The 17,727-nt window shown below is 39.5% G+C and overlaps 1 protein-coding gene across 1 annotated transcript in view; it reads right to left on the minus strand.

The window, feature by feature from the left end:
* Positions 1-16,909, minus strand: part of LOC140351528 (protocadherin-15-like) — a 315,578-nt gene extending 298,669 nt beyond the window's left edge. Inside the window, exon 1 of the mRNA XM_072437379.1 lies at positions 16,722-16,909. The gene's annotated coding sequence lies outside the window, so the exon portion shown is untranslated. The remainder of the gene's footprint in view (positions 1-16,721) is intronic.
* Positions 16,910-17,727: the final 818 nt, after the last annotated feature.

Below are 17,727 nucleotides of genomic sequence, written 5' to 3' on the forward strand. Positions count from 1 at the left end.
GTACTTTCTTTGTTAAACAGTGTGCTCTTACACTAGTTCTGATAAAGCTCAAGATACTGTCATTTTAAAACTGTTCAAGGTAAATTTTGTATTGACACTTGCTTAAATGAGTAGCTAGTATCTATACTAGTGTTATTATTGATTAGTACCAGATTTTTGATACTTTTGACAACCCTATGTGGTTAAACTGTGCATTAGATGAAATATATTTGAGAACACACCTGAGCTCTGCTACGTGTGGACTGGGCCTTAACCAGTTCCAGTTACTGTAATTTGACTTCAGTAAAAATGAATCTTTTTTAGTTTTTGATAGCATGCCGTCTAATTTGTAAGAAGGAAATAGATCAAGATGGTGCTTGGTACTTGATTAGGTTAGAATACTTTTTAACACAGAAAACATGTGTCTAGTGTTTTGGTTAGATACATTGCCTCAGCTGAAATGAATTGGTTAGGGTGATGTTATTCATCATAAAACATGAAATATAACTATGTCTGTAGAGGCTAAAATGCTCTATGTTTCATTATCACACGTGGCGCACCTGCGGCTCTTAAGCTCTTGGCCAATCAGAATGTGGCTTTTTGCCTAAGATCCGATTTGATGAATATGTCGCTGAAACATTTACGCAGCTGCACGCGCTTTCTTTCTCTCTTCTTTGGGAAGTTGTAAGTGTCAAGTGGCCACAGCAGATCTGTTGTTGTTGACAGATTGTGTCTTTTAACAAGCATTTTCGAAGTGTAGTATACACCAAACATTTTTTCCCATCCCCAGTGTTTGCAGGGTCAGGCTCTTCACCCGATGACAGCTGAACGTTTCAGCTCTTTTCTCTGAGCAATTAGCCAACCCTGACATATAGTATAAATACATTGAATATATTTACTACTACTACTACTACTACTATATCTACTAAATCTAAGAATTTCTACTAGATATTTTTCATAAGCCGAGAACAGATGACTAGGTCCCTCAAAATGGATTTTAAAATACTCAATGCTGTTCCTATACACACAAATCAGCAGTAAACATCACATTAAAATTCATAGGTTTCTCCTATAGCACTACCCTGGTCTAGGCGGCTTATACATGCAGAGCTGTAAGTAGATAATGTATGTAGCAAAATCTAATGTCAACAGTGCCCGGTGGGCCATTAAACCTCTTCCTCGCACTAATTCATCTCCAGTGGTGCAGAGATCGCAGAGGGTCCCTTAATCCCCCCGCCTTAGTCATCTCATATGACCAGCGTTTAAAGCTCCAAACCCTTCCTAGCTTGGCTTATGTGGGTGCCCCTCTGCCCTGTCTGCTTAGCGTTAGCTGGGGCAGTGTCCATGTCTCAAGGCAGCAGCCCCTTCACAAAGCACCCACTTAACCACACGCGCTTAAACATACCGGAGGTCTGTGCACAAAAGAATGGCTTATTTTGCCTTTTTTTTTGTTTCACCTCACTGCGTGACGCCTACCCATAATCGCAGCAAGACTTCGGGTGTCGCAGGGGCTGTCTCGGAGCTCAAAGACACAATGCAACAATGACTAATCCTGTCAGAAGCAACTCAAATCCAGAAGGAAATGTTAGGAATTATAAAGCATGTGGCTATTATTATGTTGGGGGGAAATGGGTGCCCCAGAGAAGTAAGTGAGTGGTAACAACCCACAAGCAACACTTAATGTTGCTTGTGGGTTGCTCTGACTGGGACAAAGCTGCAATTTCTGATGAAAATAGTTGAATGCCATGCTCCATTCAGTGGCTCAGGGGTCAGAGCAGTGCACCTGAATCAAGAACATGCAGTTTATGTGTCCTTTCTTTGGCAAGCAACTTTACACACATGTATGAAGTTAAATTGTCAATAGTCATAAGAGACAATAATACCCAGATACTAATCGATACCAAAACTAGTATCTAAAGTAGATACTCCTTTGAATATCTGTCAATAATTAAAATGATCTTAAGTTACAGCACATCAGAACTAACACAATTATACTGTGTGTTGTCTGTGAACTGTGTGTGTTGAAAATTACATTTTTACTGACATTTAACATTTTATTTCATTTAATCATCAGTGACATTGAAATTGGTATCGAGTCACGTAGAGATCGACAGTTTTTTTTCCATAGCTGATGCCGAAACCAACAGTTTAGAATCCAGAAGGAAAAAAAAAAAAAACTCTGTCAACATGCTGGACTGATTTTATTATTTTCCCTAAAATGTCTAGAAATGACTACAAATTCATCCACAGCCCGGTTTTAGGACAAACTGTATAATAGTGCAGTGTAGTCATGAATTATGCAGTTCCCTCTAAAGTGTTCAAATAGTTGATACTCTATATTATTATAAAATTATATATATATTTTTTAAAGTCAATGGCAACTTGGTATGTATTGGATTTTGGCGGGTAAAGTATTAAAATGTAGTCAATTTGTCAAGATAAAAGCTTATACCATTTAGTTACCCAATGTACCACTGCCATTTAAGGAACCCTGCATCACATTGTAGGACATTTTAACACCTAAAAGCCCATATTTATGATAATCTCTACACGTGTCTCCTTAAGCCTGTCGATTTAAGTGGAATGTCAGCACACTTACACGCCAAGCATTCAGCTCTCTAACTTCCTCTGACCACGTGCAATGCTTCAAAGCCTCTCCTAATGGCTGCAGCTATTAAACTCGGAGTGCATTCGTTTGCGTGGAAATTGTCTTTCATATGTCAACACTAGAACTGGAAATGATATATCAGTGTAATGTATGCCAGTGTAACTCATCAAAAGTGGTCTCTAAAAGCAGATATTATGTCTTTTACATATGTAATATCAAGGCTGGGTGATATTACTCCTCCAAAGTAGAATGTGTGAGTTTTATTGAAGAGATGGCAAGTTAACTGCTTCTGTAAAATATGTTAGAATCATTCATGTTATATAACTTTAAAATGTATACAACAATACATCTTTATTGTAAAGTAGTAATTATGTTGTTTTTTTGTAAGACAAAAGCTTCCATGGGTAAAATAGGGGTCGCTGGGAGAAAAAGGTTCTTTAATCTAACGTTATTCTGGATAATAATACACCAAAAACACAGCAGGCCACAACAGTTTGACCAGGAAATGGTGCTGCAAATGTGAACTTTACAATAGTTAGATATTGTTATTCATCATTCGCAAAAAACGTTTTATTTACTGTTAAAATTAATGGGGTAGAATGTTTACAACCAAGCTGTGTGTGCAGCTGTTCTAAACACATGTGAAAGGGTCTATATTCATTTACAGAATATTAACAACACAGACTTTAACATAGTGCCATTTAATACACATTTCTTTTGCTATTTTGCTTCATTTTACTGACAGAGGATTGCTGTGGAGCGCCTCATTAAAAAGTCCTAAGCATACAGTATTACAACATTTAAAGAAATATTGCCATGTCTGAAACGCACAATGACGATTACTCAAACAAGAATCACTCAAAATATAACCCAGACATACTAATCACATTAAAACACGTACAGAAGCTTGTGAACGTTGATTTTGTGGAACCACATGGACCAATAATAAAACCAAACAGATTTTACACTTCCATCCGTGCTGCTGTGACCAGAGCCTGAACACGTCCGTTTCCTGTGTGAAGCGCGCCCATAACTGCACCGAAATAATACACCTGCCGCTGACCTCCCACTCATAAATCCATGTGCAAAAAAACATGCCCCATATTTTCACCCATTTCCACAAACTGCCGCTGATGAATAAACAAGGATTTTACAGGCAAATTTAGACATTATGATTGTCAACTCATTACGAAGTTTTGGCCAAAACTGTGACAACTTTGGAGAGCACTTTTTATAGACTTGCAGGAGTAAAAAGACCAAAAATAGCAAAAGGAAGCGCACCAACACTGACGTGCGAGTCATATGTTTTACACATAGATGTGGAGTTCTGTGGAATGATGACTACTACACAACTACTCCCCAATTTCACGGCTGGAACCAAACCCCCAAAAACACACTGAAGAAATCCCTATAACAAGATCAAGTTTTATTTCATAATCGATAAAACCTATTATTTATAGATTTGGTCTTTATGGCGTTGAGTTCAGTGAGCAGTGAGCAATGTCTGCACAACAGAACTGGCTGGATTAAGGTTAGTATTTGGCTGGAAAATAGCTGCAAATGGGAGCATTTTAGATAATTTTAAAATTGACTGAATATACTCATTTTAGTTTTAGTAAGCCCATCACGGGGAATAATCACAAGGGATTGTTTCTTGCTACTCCCAAAAACAACTTATTTTTACCAGACTTAAAGTGACACTGTGTAACTTTCTGGAGGTTGAAAGTCACCTGCATGACTTTCAAAATATGGCATAGGAATCCAATTTCCATGGAAACAAGCAAGATGAGACTGTTTTAATTTGAGCCTATATCATGGTTAAAAAGTGACATGGGGGGGTCTAAATAAATAGATCAAATTCAGGTTCAAATGTTCTTGTAGTAAATGCCGTTATATGTTTTTTAATGAAAAACATAATAATGTCCCTGGAGTTTCAACTCACTTTGCTCTTACTTTTTAGATGATCAGGCTTGTGGTACTTTTCATCTGTTACACCCTGTGGCTCAAAGGGCCGTAGCATTCAGTAGATCAGCGGTAACAAAACATGCAGGAGCACGGCTCACCAGGCCCAGCAAACTGGAGAGAGGGGGGAGTGCCCCGGGACATCCGGGACAGCGGGGACATCCAGGACATTTGGGACAGCCGGGACATCCAGGACAGCCGGGACAGCCGGGACATCCCCCTCTTGTACAGCAGGGGACGGCTATAGTGCTGTCACACCATCTTATTAAGATCTATGCTATTTATAATTCCACTGTTCTATAGGCTCATAGCAGCGTGCTATTGTCGAGTTGTGGCTTTCTTTCAGTGGAATTCTAATTCGATTTTCACATGTAGCACGTCAGGAGAAATTAATGATTAAGTCAAGTCTATAACTGACAGCGGCGTGGCAACAGAGGGCTAGAAATAAGCCGTGAGGAGATGAGCACACGACTCAGAAAACGACATCTTCAACGCTAATGACGTTTTCTGAGGAAACTGTCGATCCTATAGCTTTGAGCTGAGCGATATCATCTGTTTTAGTGGTGCCCGCTGGTCGAGTGGTTAAGGCACAGCGCATGTATGTCCGAGTTTGATTCCCAACTCAGAGTATTTACTGCGTGTCCTTCCTTCTCTCTCATCCCCCATTTCACTCTCATCTGTCCAGTCCAATAAAGCCTATGGGGCCAAAAAGCATCAAAACAAAAGAATGAGTCTGTTTTGAATAGAACAGCGAGGATGTAGACCTACATTTGAACTTGCTTCCCACTGCTGTCTTCTGATCTACAGCACATTGTAAATAGACTCAGGCAAAAAAGACTTGATCTTTGGCCAGATGTATCCAGATCTGACAATGCCAGCGTTCAAATCACATGGGACCTTTCTTGGCAAGATACAGCTCCTCCTGCTTAGCTTGTGATTACAATAGTTTATTTAAACAGAATTACTTGAATCAGTCAATGCAGGTCACCCTTGAAAAATAGAGTTTGATCTCAGTGGGTTATATCATGTTAAATAAAGGTTAATAGAATAAAATAAGTATCTGTATGTACTGTACTATGTGATGAACAAACTGCAGTGGTAGTTTTTAGTGAAATTAAAATCACAAAGATCACGCAAATCTTGTCACAACCCTCGTCCCTGGTAGAAAAGGTTTCAAACGTAGTCATCTGGACACTATTTTTTGAAAGTGAGATATTTCGATGGCCATCTTGTAGTTTTTTTTCCTTTTTCACTTGTCTTTTGTTAATATTATGAACAACAACAACAACAACAACAACAGAACAAAACCAGAGAGTGAAAGACAAAATCAAAAAGGAAAAAGAGTAGCCCAAAGAATAGAATAATGAAACATCATCAGCAATCATACATTTTGATTATTATTAGCTTTGAGGTTATTTCCCAGGAGAGTTCTGATGCGTATGCTAAATCAAAATCCAGATTTGCACTTTATAACGTGCCAGCCTTTCCCAAATGGCGGCTGTATTCATAAACCTACATTCTCCCTCACATATTATAATGGTTCCCAGTGGTCCGATTCAGGTAGAGGAGAAAGAGCTTTGAGTTCACCACATCTGCCATCCGCCACTGCTACCACTCGTCTGATAATAGTGTGCGTGTGTGCTATCACTACCCTTCTCCAATTGAAAATCAGCCTTCAATCACAACAGTGGAGCAGTGTGCCGTTTCACGAGAACTTCACTGTGAAATTGCATGAATTGAAGTAAAAAGCATGGCCGCTAGAGAAAAGACACACTCCAGCTTCCAGTTTTCTTTGACACAAGCGCTTGGACAAAAATCATGGGTTTGTTCTAGGGATACACCAATATAGCTTTTCCAGTTCCAATACTCATACTTGGGCTTTGAGTATCTGCTGATATCTGATATCGATCGATACTGAGTGACTTTCTTCAAAACTAGTTTAACATGTCATCAGCAAAAGGTCCTCAAATGTCTATGCAGCAGAAAACCAGCTGAAAATAAAGCCAAAGACACTCTTCTTTTGATTGCATGCTATTCAATGAAAACAAACCGGTCCCCAATCATAACTGCATTTGCTTTTATTTCATATAGGACATAATATCACATAAATCACATACATCTTATATTATGGCTTCTTCACACGAGGTGAACTGTGCTCCTCATATTCCATGTGTGAGCTTCTTTACTGCAGAAACACGTGTTCTTGTGTCTTTACAGACGTTTGGTGAAATGTTTTAGCAGATTTACACTTGCATGCTGCTCGTCTGCTTTGCCAGTGTGTATCTTTGTCCCGGAGCAGATCTATATCACTTTGATTTTATGCGAGTATTTGTGATTCAAATTGTGATTCATTTTGCAGCATTTGATGTTAAAAATAAATACATTTCTGGCCTCTGCTGAGTCTGGTCCTTGTTAGGGGATGTTTTAAAAGATTTTCTTTAACCGTTAGTTGGAGCCCTTCGTGGTCAGTGTACACGGTCAATGTAGTGCTCTTTAGTTGATATTTTTACTGGACGAGTCATAACAGCTCACAGTGCAATACGAGTGTAAAGGCGATCAGTCTTTGAACTGTGCACGAACACGACTGAATGAAAGTATCTATAGACGCTGTTTTAATGAACTGTTAAGATCTGATAATAAGAGATGAGATGAGATAAACATTATTATTGGAGCTTATTTTTCACTCAGAGATGTCACAGTTGTATGGGGGACAAACATCCAAGTCCAGTTCTAGTTTCGATCTAATCTTTAAATACATTTGTGTCCTTGATATTGAAATATTAAAATGAAATCGCACCAATAAAACATAGGCTATTCTAATGAGTCATATTACAGATTTCAACATACAGATCACACTTTCAGGATTCTCTCTTGAAACACAGCTCACTTACTCTGACCACCCAGAGGAATAACTATAACATTGTGAATTGAAATAAAAATCCCACAACTACTTATGTTTCCTTGGCACAATCCTCTCGGACACGGATCATTTCAAGCATCGCTGCCTACAAGTTCCTTATCAAATAATATTGAAATGGCTACCCGGAGGTGTCCATTGTGCATATGAATGAAAATAAGTCTTTGCAAAATGATAAGTTATCACAGTAAAGCTCTATGGGTAAAATATCCCTTATCGTCTGTCTCTTCAAATCCCATTTTTAAAAACTCATCCGGCTTCTTCACACTGGGAGAGCATTCAGGATTCCGAAAGCACCTTTCCGAACAGCAAGCCGGCTCCTGGCGCTTATCACGGACCAGTAATAGACAGACTTCCTTGACCAAGTCTTGGCCAGGATTTTGTAAGTGTGTAAAAGGGTCTATTCCAGAAGGATGATGACCATATATGAACTTTTACTGCTCATCCGGCTCAAAAACTGTAAAATAAAAGCCGGTTATTTATCCAGTGTTGTAAAGGGAGTTCACAAAGTCATCAGAGGCATAAATCAATTTTCACTCAGAGTTTGTATAGTTTTAAAAATAGCAGTTGGCAAATTGCACAGTCTAGATGAACAGTAATGAGAGCAGGGTGGTAGTGTTCACGCAGCAGGGAGTGAAGTGTTTTTGTTCTATCATTCTAACTGGAATATTCTGCAAAATGTGGGAAAGAGAAATATCAAATCAACAGAAACCTCAGAATAGACACATCAAGTCTAAGTTTTAAGTTATTTAAACACCTCATCTAATTTTGTTTTAGACTAAAAAACACATTATTTACCGCATACGTAGCTGGTTAAACTCTGCTGTGTCTGTCTTAATAGTTGAACGTCTATGGGGAAAATGAAAAGAAAACGGGGCGAGACTGTCATGCTCCATAGTTACTAATGCGTGTTTAACTCAGGAAAATGTCTTTTTAAAAAAAACAAAATTCTGTCAGCGCTTTCTTGCATCAAATTCTTGATTGTTTGATTCATTACATGGTTGAGTTGACTTTTCTCTGACAGAACAAAAACAGCTGCCCGGGATGCAGAAGACACATTTTGCAACACAAAGATGTGAGTCTGTGGATTGGCCAATCATGGACAGATAGTAACATCAACAACTGCAGAATCAATGAGCGAAGCACAAAACTCTGTTAATCTGAGGAGGGAAAGGCACTGTTTTGTCTTAGTTTGGTGCGACAGAGGAAGTGGATACTAGACTGATACCCCGCTGTGTAAAACGTATAGAGATATCATTCTGGACTTGGCAGGCAACAAAAAATAAGTGAAATGTTCGACTTTTCAGCTCAGCAACACTCATTAAAACCCCACGCCCTGAATGTGAATATAATTTGCTTGCCTGAACTTAAAAAAAGACAGAAAATTACAACACCCCACACACAATCATGAACAATTGTGAAAATCCATATGCATCAGCCCCTTTACAACACATATTATGGTAACAGCTCAATACCCTTCGTAGATTTACCCATAAAACAATATGTGAATGCAATCAACGTGTTGCTTGGGGCCCGCCACCACTCTGCCGTCCTATTTGTTCCAGGCCCGTAACACGTTCTGCTGAGTGCACTGATGCAACGCTCTAGATTAGATCATTAGTCAGTAATGAGAGTGTTGCAGGGACGATTAATTACCGTTTTATCACACACTCACACATGTGCCTGCCACTCATGCACGTAAAGAGGCTAAATGAATGCTAGATGCTCACCTCCAGCCATGGCAGCATGTGGCGCCGTGATCTCTGTTGATGTCTATTCAGGCTATCTAATCTCATGGTGACATTTATACTAAAGGAATTTACACATAGCAAAAAAGTGATCGATACAATTTTGCTCTTAGCTAAGTTTGGCCTGGTTTAGTTCTGGGTGTGTTGTGATAATCCTGATTCAGTCCTTGTGCAGGTCTGTTTTTGTCGTGTGAAGTAATACTTTTTTTAGTTTTGGCTTGATACAGTTTTAGTTCTAGTTTGGAACTACTTTGTATTTAGTTCTGGGGGTAGTTCAGACGTGGTCAAATCTTTTATTGGACCTAGTCCAGAATGATTTGGACATGATTCAGTTTTACACTCAATCTAGTGGTCCTTGTTTAGTGTGTGAAAGGAAATAAGTCGGTGTAATCCCTCATTCGTCCAGGCGTGTTCCATAGTAGAAAAAGCTTCAGTTGTAGTCATCTGGACTCAGTTAGAAAAAAAAATAGACGTTTCGACTCTCATCCAAGAGTCATTGTCAATAACAGAATTTAGGTCGGGAACTCCATTATTTATACTCTTCTGTGGTAAGACCCGCCCATTGGGCGGAGCCTTCCTGAAGTAGAAAGAGTTGTTTGTTTCAACAGAAACTCCCCCCTTGTATCTACCGAGCTAGCCTCTACAGAATTTTAATGGGCTATTAGAATCCTCTTTGTCTTTGTGAGACCCTGGCTCAACCACCCTGAGTAACTGATTAGCATCTAAATGTCCTGGTCCTGGTCCTCTACCTTTCCAGGGGTTCAGTATACCATTATAATGGTATGTTTTTAAATAGAGACATTTCAGTTACTCCAGAAGCCATTTTCAATCTGAAGGTACATGCAATGGAGCTGTTTCGACATACAGAATTAGACAAAGTGCATTTGGATTGAAAATGACTTTTGGATGGAGTCAAAATGTCATTTAAGTCCAGATGACAACAACCTTTGTGTTTGGACTGAATATGTAACCAGTTTAGTGCAGGTGTCGTTCCAGATTTATTCATACTCGTTCATTCCAAATTGTGATATGACATGTGAACGACCCATTGCCTTTATACAATGGTACATTCTAGTCTTTGAACCTTGCTCACTTGTATCTGATCACCCATGGAAGTATACAGTGACTCAACCTGCATGCACCACCTTCCGCAGCATTCCCTCCTCATCACAGACACTCCATTATTTCTCAAGATAATTTGCCCAGCCCCTAATTTATCGCCTCCTGGTTCACTTCAGTTACCAGGGCATTTTATAACCTCTTTACTTCAGCCTATTAATACTTAAAGAGAAAACACCTGGAGCCTGCTATCTTCCGTCACCACGATAAAATACATCTTTTAACTAGTCCTCTCACTAAAGTAAAGACGAACCATCAATCAGGCATTGGCCAAAGAGCCAAGAGAGGCCAGTGAGGAGAACCTTGGGGGCCATTTACATGACACAGAACACTAGCCTTGTGGTCTATTAAAAAAGAACAAGAGAAAATGCTTACAGTGTTAGGCCATTAGGGGCAATGTGAACCACAATGCTATTAATACAACAAGAAGAGATGACATTTTAGAACTCCATTCAGCCTGTGGGTCATCATCATCTCATTCTCAGATTAAATTGCAACGTCAACTACTACAACGTCCTTGCTCAACTTTGATGCAATTGACACAAGAAACCGATACATTAAAACAAAGCCTGGAAAGTATATATGGCATGACGTGGCCTGGATTGGAAGTTCACATGTTATTGAATCACTCAATTCAAAATTAAATATACATTCTATAAACACCATCAATAAGAACAGCAGCCAAGACAGCAATTTAGTGCCTTGATTGTTTAGCAACAATAATACAACTTTAAAAAATAAATCACATTTTCTGTATATAGGGCCTTTATACCTCCAACAGCTCATGGAACCACTCACCAATTCACAGACACAATCAGAACAGAGTGCAGCCGCTCCCCTTACACACGTAACACCCAGTGTGTAGGGAATGAAGTACTTCAAGGGGCACTTCAAGGGGCACCAGTCTGACCAGGCCGTTTGGATTGGATAAAGGAGGCCATGTGTGCAGCAGCTACACTGTTCCTTTTTCCTACTGTCTTTGGTATACATTCGGTGTAATCTCTCATTCGTCCTGGAGTGTTCAATTGTAGGAAAAGATTCAGTGGTTAGTTTTAAGAAAAACAAAACGTTTTGACCCTCATCCAGCCCTAACAGGGCTGTTAGGCTAAAAAGGAAAGCACTCTAAAGTGAAACTGCAAACACCCTTTATCAGGATGTCCTGCTCGTTGGGCAGGGCCTAGTCAGAGTAGGATAAATATTTGAATTCCCAGACTTGATTCGCAGATCGAGAATGACTCTTGGATGAGAGTTGAAATCTTTTGTTTTCCTAAAAACAGTGTCCAGATGGCTAGAAATGAATCTTTTTCTAAAATACTTTAGTATACATTCAAAACTGACTAAGACTCAAGTGCCTCTGCTCTCTCAATAGTGAGTTTGAGATGTGCAGAGGCAGCTCCGCTGTAGCTGTTCACTCCAGTTCAAACACATGCAGAGGCATCAGCTGGAAGCAGTTTTGATTCCACAAGGCGCAAAATGGTCTTTAGCTGATGAAAATTGGCCTCATATACAATTAGAAATTGTGAAAAAGAGCGGATGAAACAAGGCGTGCTGATAGTGCTCCCCCTGCAGCTCCCCTGTGAAAATACATCGTCAGAAAATGGACATATACTGTACAATATTATTGTACAGTACATTATTGTATATTGCAAGGGTTTCTCAGAAGAGTAGTCTTCGTGGCAATGTTGCAAGGCTGGATTTCCAGCCTTGAAGCAGGGGGAGATGACGGACACTTCAAATGCCCCGAAAATACATATGTAACCATCACAAGGACTTACACAGACGTTTAGTGCAGTCAACATGTTACTTAGTTCTACTTTAATAAGACAAAGAGGTAATACATTGTTTGTTTATTTGTTTTTGTTTGTTTGTTTGTTGTCATACACTACTAGTTCAGTATTTTGCCCAAGGACATAACCAAAACAATGCCCTGTAATGTGGGCAAAAGCCTGAGGCGCTCTGAGCAGTTAAAAGTTTTTCATTTGAGAAGAAATACATATCTGTTTGAGGAAACTTTTGTAAGTAATGTTTTTTATACATAATGAGCACCTAACTGTGAGATATTTGTGGATCCAAAGTGGCACTCAGTGAATAAAACAATGACCTATCAGAGCTGGGATTTAACCACCAAACCTCAGATCAGTGGACCACCACCACTGCCGTCCAGACGTATTAACCACAGTAGCAAGACTTTAACAATCCAATGCAGGGTGGTCTATGAAGAACATAGAATCATCACCAAGAGACTATCTGGAAAACATTCATCCACATGCATTACTTCAGCAAACAGAACCTTTTAGCCTTTTCAATCTCATAACTCAGAAACACTGTATGACCAGAGGAAATACTAGAGCGGGTATTTGAAAACGTACAGCACTTTCATGTCCAGTGCAGAAGATTTCATAAGACATTCCCAGCAGCAGGACACAGTGTGCTCCACTTGACATGCTCCTAATGAGACTTTTGCCTGTAACCTCTGTCCACTCTCCTCTGCAGTCCTCAGGTAAATGCCGCTGCACTGTGCAAAATGCCAAGCCAGAACACATGGCACTGGACATTTGGAGATGGCAGCAGAGCAAAGAGAGACAGGACCAGCTCTGCCATTGTGTGTTCAGAAAAATATAAAAACTTCCACGTCTAATTTTAGAATCAAGTGAGTAAAAATATAGCTCAAATTGAAAAGTTAAGCAAAGCGTGCAAGGCATATAATAATAATAATAATAACTTTTATTTATATAGCGCTTTTCAGTGACCCAAAGACGCTGAACATAATAAAAAAAATTGAATAAATATTGAGTTGTATGACGAGCACTAAGAGATTTCAGATCTTTTTTTTTTTTTAATAGAATGGCATGTTGCTAATTATAAGCTAATTGAAACTTTTTTATATGACCATATAGTCTTAAAGGTTGAATGGACGATTTTTTTGGCCCAAATCTGAGTCTTATTTCCTCGTGGCGTGGATAAATCATTTGTCCTGCCACGTATCAATCATAAAACGCACCTACCGCTCACCTGCAGCCGCGTGTGGCTCGTCCCACATTTCCGTGTGTCTAAGCACATTGATCTATCATAATATAGTTCCCTCAGTGTACTGGGCAAAATGAAGACGGAGAAAGACAGTTCGAGCTGACTCAGAAGACACGGAAATCTACGGGAGACGAGAGATGCGATGCGATCTTTCGTGCTAATAAACAAACGCACGTGTGTGTTGTATCAGTCCGCACGGGGGAGTGCACGTGCGCACTTCCACCTGCGTTCTCAAATCGCCGAAAAATCGTCCATTGCGCCTTTAATTATTCAATTATATTATAAAATTATTCAGGAGATATTACATTTTGTCCTATTTTTTTGTTCAATTAGTTATTAAGACAAGCCTAAATAGCACAATGGCATTATTTAGATGTCAAAGTTACTTAAAGTTCCACAAGGTACCTTTTTTACTGGAAGATCTTCCACCTTTTTGTCCATGTGGAAATGTTATTGCTTTGCCTGAAATGTTTCACAGTATGGCATTAAACTTCTGCATCCATGGAAACAAGCAGATGACACAATCGGGCCAAGTTACAGGTAAGATCTGTAGAAAGGCGAAGCCGCTCACAGTAAGAATACATGTTTTTTGAGTTATAGATTGGACATCAAAACATATGTAACAAGATACAGTACATTTAACGCCGTACTGTGGAACATTCCAGACAGAGCAATATCACACTCTTCAGTGACGAAGAGAAAACTTACAAAGTGCACAGTTCACAGTTCACAATTTAATATTTTCTTTTCTTTTAGTTTTACAAATGAAATCACATGAAATTACACTATTTAATTTCTTCCCGTTTCACTGTCTACCCACCACTAATAAACGAGCAGCACTTTGAAAAATCCCAGTGAATATTAGATTACATGAAAAACCTGAGTGACATCTACAAAGTAAGGAAATAAATAATACAGCACAATATTTCACTTAAATTCCCTCTTTGTGAAGAGAGTGGCTCTAGGTGCCCCGGTTCATACCACACCGGACTGACATAAAATCAATTTCTGGTTCAATAAGTTCACTAATTTTGCCACAACTGTCCAATTGAGGCCGACTACAGCCGCTTGAGACGGTATTCTACGCCGTTTATTCAAATCATGTGTCAAACTTTAGCCCTTTTCAACCATCAACAAGAATATATGCAGTCACATCAGAGTATTTATACAAGGAATGAAGTGTCTTGCCCATGGATATAATTACGGAATGAAAAATGCAAGTACGTAGTGAGAACAAACCGCCAACCAGCGAAAGCATATTTAGTACAACCAAGAAAAGAAAAAAACATGTTTTCTAGTATTCAGACTTCAAACATTTGAAATAATTAAGGCATTTAGATGTTTAGTTGATTCATTGGTTTATACAAGGTGTCTTTAGAAAAATTTGTATTAGTAACAACAAAAGGGAGAAAGCAGGGAGCAAATGATGAGTTTAATCAGCAGGTTTACATATACATATACTGTTTACTAGTACTTTTTGAACTAAAGGGCTGTTTATGCATAAACTCTTGTGTATTGTAAGTCTTTTGAGTGCAGTTTGGGTGAGACACGTGGTCAGTTCAGAGATTCAGACAAGAAGTTATGCAGATGACGTCACAACATTCATAATTTAGCAGTGAGTGGCAAAACTGTTTACGAGTTTATGGCGAGTAATATACGTTTTCTTCTCTACGAGCTCAAAACACATGTATAACAAATATAAAACTATTTAATATTTGGTCTAAAATGTGAAAAAAAAAGAAAAAGGCCTATCAAATAGCTGAAAAACAATGAGAGCACAGTGGGTTTTATCACTGATACAGACAGTGCCACAAACACTGATTATCTTTCTTTCCATAAAGGAGACAAATTATCAATTTTCCAGGTCATAATTGTACATGTTGTTGACTGTAAACCCCAATATTGATATAAAGCAGCTTTATAACAGAAACAGGTCTACAGTATGGACTGTGACAAAAACAGAGCTGCAGAAGACGTTTGACCACAACAAGCACCGGATTGTCCTTTACATGTACGGGGACATGGGGTAGGTGAGAACAGGATTTTCCAGAGAATTCCGGCCTCAGATTACTCAAACCAGGAATCAATCAAAACACAACTTTGAGTGAACTCAAGATGAGGAAACACTGTTACAAAACGATTAAAATCTCATTAAAGTTGATGTTGCATAAAATGTCTCCTTTAATTTGAGTCTGTTAGTTGAAGAAAATTGTTATGAGGTGAGTTGTCCTTTATCACCCCCCATACCAACAACTCCACAGGTGATAAACAGCAGAGTTTATCTGGTTGATTACAGCCCTAATAACTGCAATTACTCTTTTAGTTACCTGCTAAACCCATGATTTTCCTGTGCTGCAAATGCAAAGTGCCACCAGACACTGTAACGGCATAATCTGCAGTAGTGGCACATCTTTGAGTCCTGACCCATATTTCACTCTGCTCTGATATATTGTCTCCAATTCAAGTCAGTCTACCTCCACATCCATTTCCTGCTTTAACCACTTTGCTCAAAATAAGCTCGCATCACATTAAAAGCGCGGCAAAACGTCATTAAAGCGTTTGAATTCCCTCAAAAGGTTTTTGGAAATGACTGGCTCGACCTCCAACAGCGCCACGCTCCTCACGCTCACGGGACAAGTTATTACATTTAAATCAGGCATACTCCATGAGAAAAGAAAAATATGATATGCAGATGAGCCGTAAAACCTGGAATAATACAGCAGCTGTCGCAAATTACGCACTCGAGTTTGGCACACACAAAACACGCACATGATGATTTGTAATAAACAATCATACATACAGACATTAAGAGAGATACCATCATCATCATCATCATCATCATCATCATCACCATCATCATCATCATCATCATCACCCTCACCCTCAACTCATCCGAAGTGAACGCGGCTGCGCTTCAGTTTGTGTTTGGAAACTTCACCCTCGCCGGGCGGATTAGTGAGCGGCAGCGCGGAGTTTATGGGACGGAACAAGTGCGTCTTTTCAAACGGACTACTTCATTCACAGCGGGGGATCGGCGTGATACGGTGTCAGGTGCTGGCGCGTGGGTGCGTGTCAAAAGAAAGACGGGTAAAGACAAGCGCGATCCACCGACAGCGCGCGCGCTCACAGGCTCGTGCGTAATTGCCGCGCGTAAAACACCAATAATAACGGGGAATCCAGGGCAACGCGTCCCAACTTGGAATTGACCCGGCACGCTTTCGTTCCTCCTTGATCAAATGAATGATCAATTTCAAACGCTGCCCGAGCACAACGTTAAGCTCGATTCCCGTGCGTAAAACGTGACCAAATGCATTAAAAAAACAAACAAAAGCATCGTGAAACATGAACACGATTGACTCACCATGCTTTCGCTCCACGATCATTCAAAAATAATCCTTTTAAAACGCTACTTTTCCCCGTCCGAGTCCAAGTCTAAATCCTCTCTACGCGCGCGCCCCGGTGATCCATAGTAGTATCCGAGCGTTTCCCCCGCGCGGCTGTGGCTCCTTGGACGGTGAGTACGCGAGTAATCCAACTCAGTGCGCTCAGGTCTCACTCCGCTCCAGCGTGACTCCGCCTCCGTGTCTCCCCCGTCTTCCTCCCTCTCTCCCTCTCTCCTCTCTCCCTCTCTCTCCCTCCCTCTCTCCCTCTCTCACCTCCTATCGCTCCTTCTCTCCCCGTCTGTCCATAGACGTGACGCTCTGGCCGGGTAATCTGATTAGAGGGGTTAGAAAGGTGAGCTAGACTAATACCAGTGCGCATTGCATTCGAGGTATCAGGCGTGTATCGACGGAGGAGAGAGAAAATAGTACCAAGGCAAGGTAGAAACATAAGGTACAATCAGTGGTACTCAGGTTAAAGTATAGTTAAGTACAAATACCGCTGCCGAAATTGTGTCAGTAAATGTCAGAGGTTAGTTATTTAAGTAAAAGTACAGGTACAGGAGGATAAGACAAATATAATGTATATATAATGTGTAAATGATTTTCATTTAATGAAAATAATTTACACATTATATTTTTATATATACAGACTATTTTTTCTTGGCTCAAACTTGAATTAAAAAATCTATTCAAATTCATTCATAAATGTGCTAAAAAGGATATACCCCTAAGCCATTTCAGCAGGTCTAAGACCAAGAAAAAACACTTTTCCATTCAGTTCAAAATTGTTGTTATGTTGAAACAACACCTTCTCTCAAATGTAGTATGTATCAGCCAATTATGTCAAATGGTATTAAACAATGTTTTGTCTAAAAACAATATATTTTGTTCAGAATTATGTTATATTATTATTAGTTTAAATATGTAAAAGAATAAACAATATATCTCTGTAGACACAGCGTAGCAGGTGTGCACAACTAGTGA

This window comes from Eucyclogobius newberryi, unplaced genomic scaffold (assembly GCF_026437365.1).
Source record: "Eucyclogobius newberryi isolate DKJ021-1_F unplaced genomic scaffold, fEucNew1.0.hap1 SCAF_8, whole genome shotgun sequence".
Classification (NCBI taxonomy): Eukaryota; Metazoa; Chordata; class Actinopteri; order Gobiiformes; family Gobiidae; genus Eucyclogobius; species Eucyclogobius newberryi.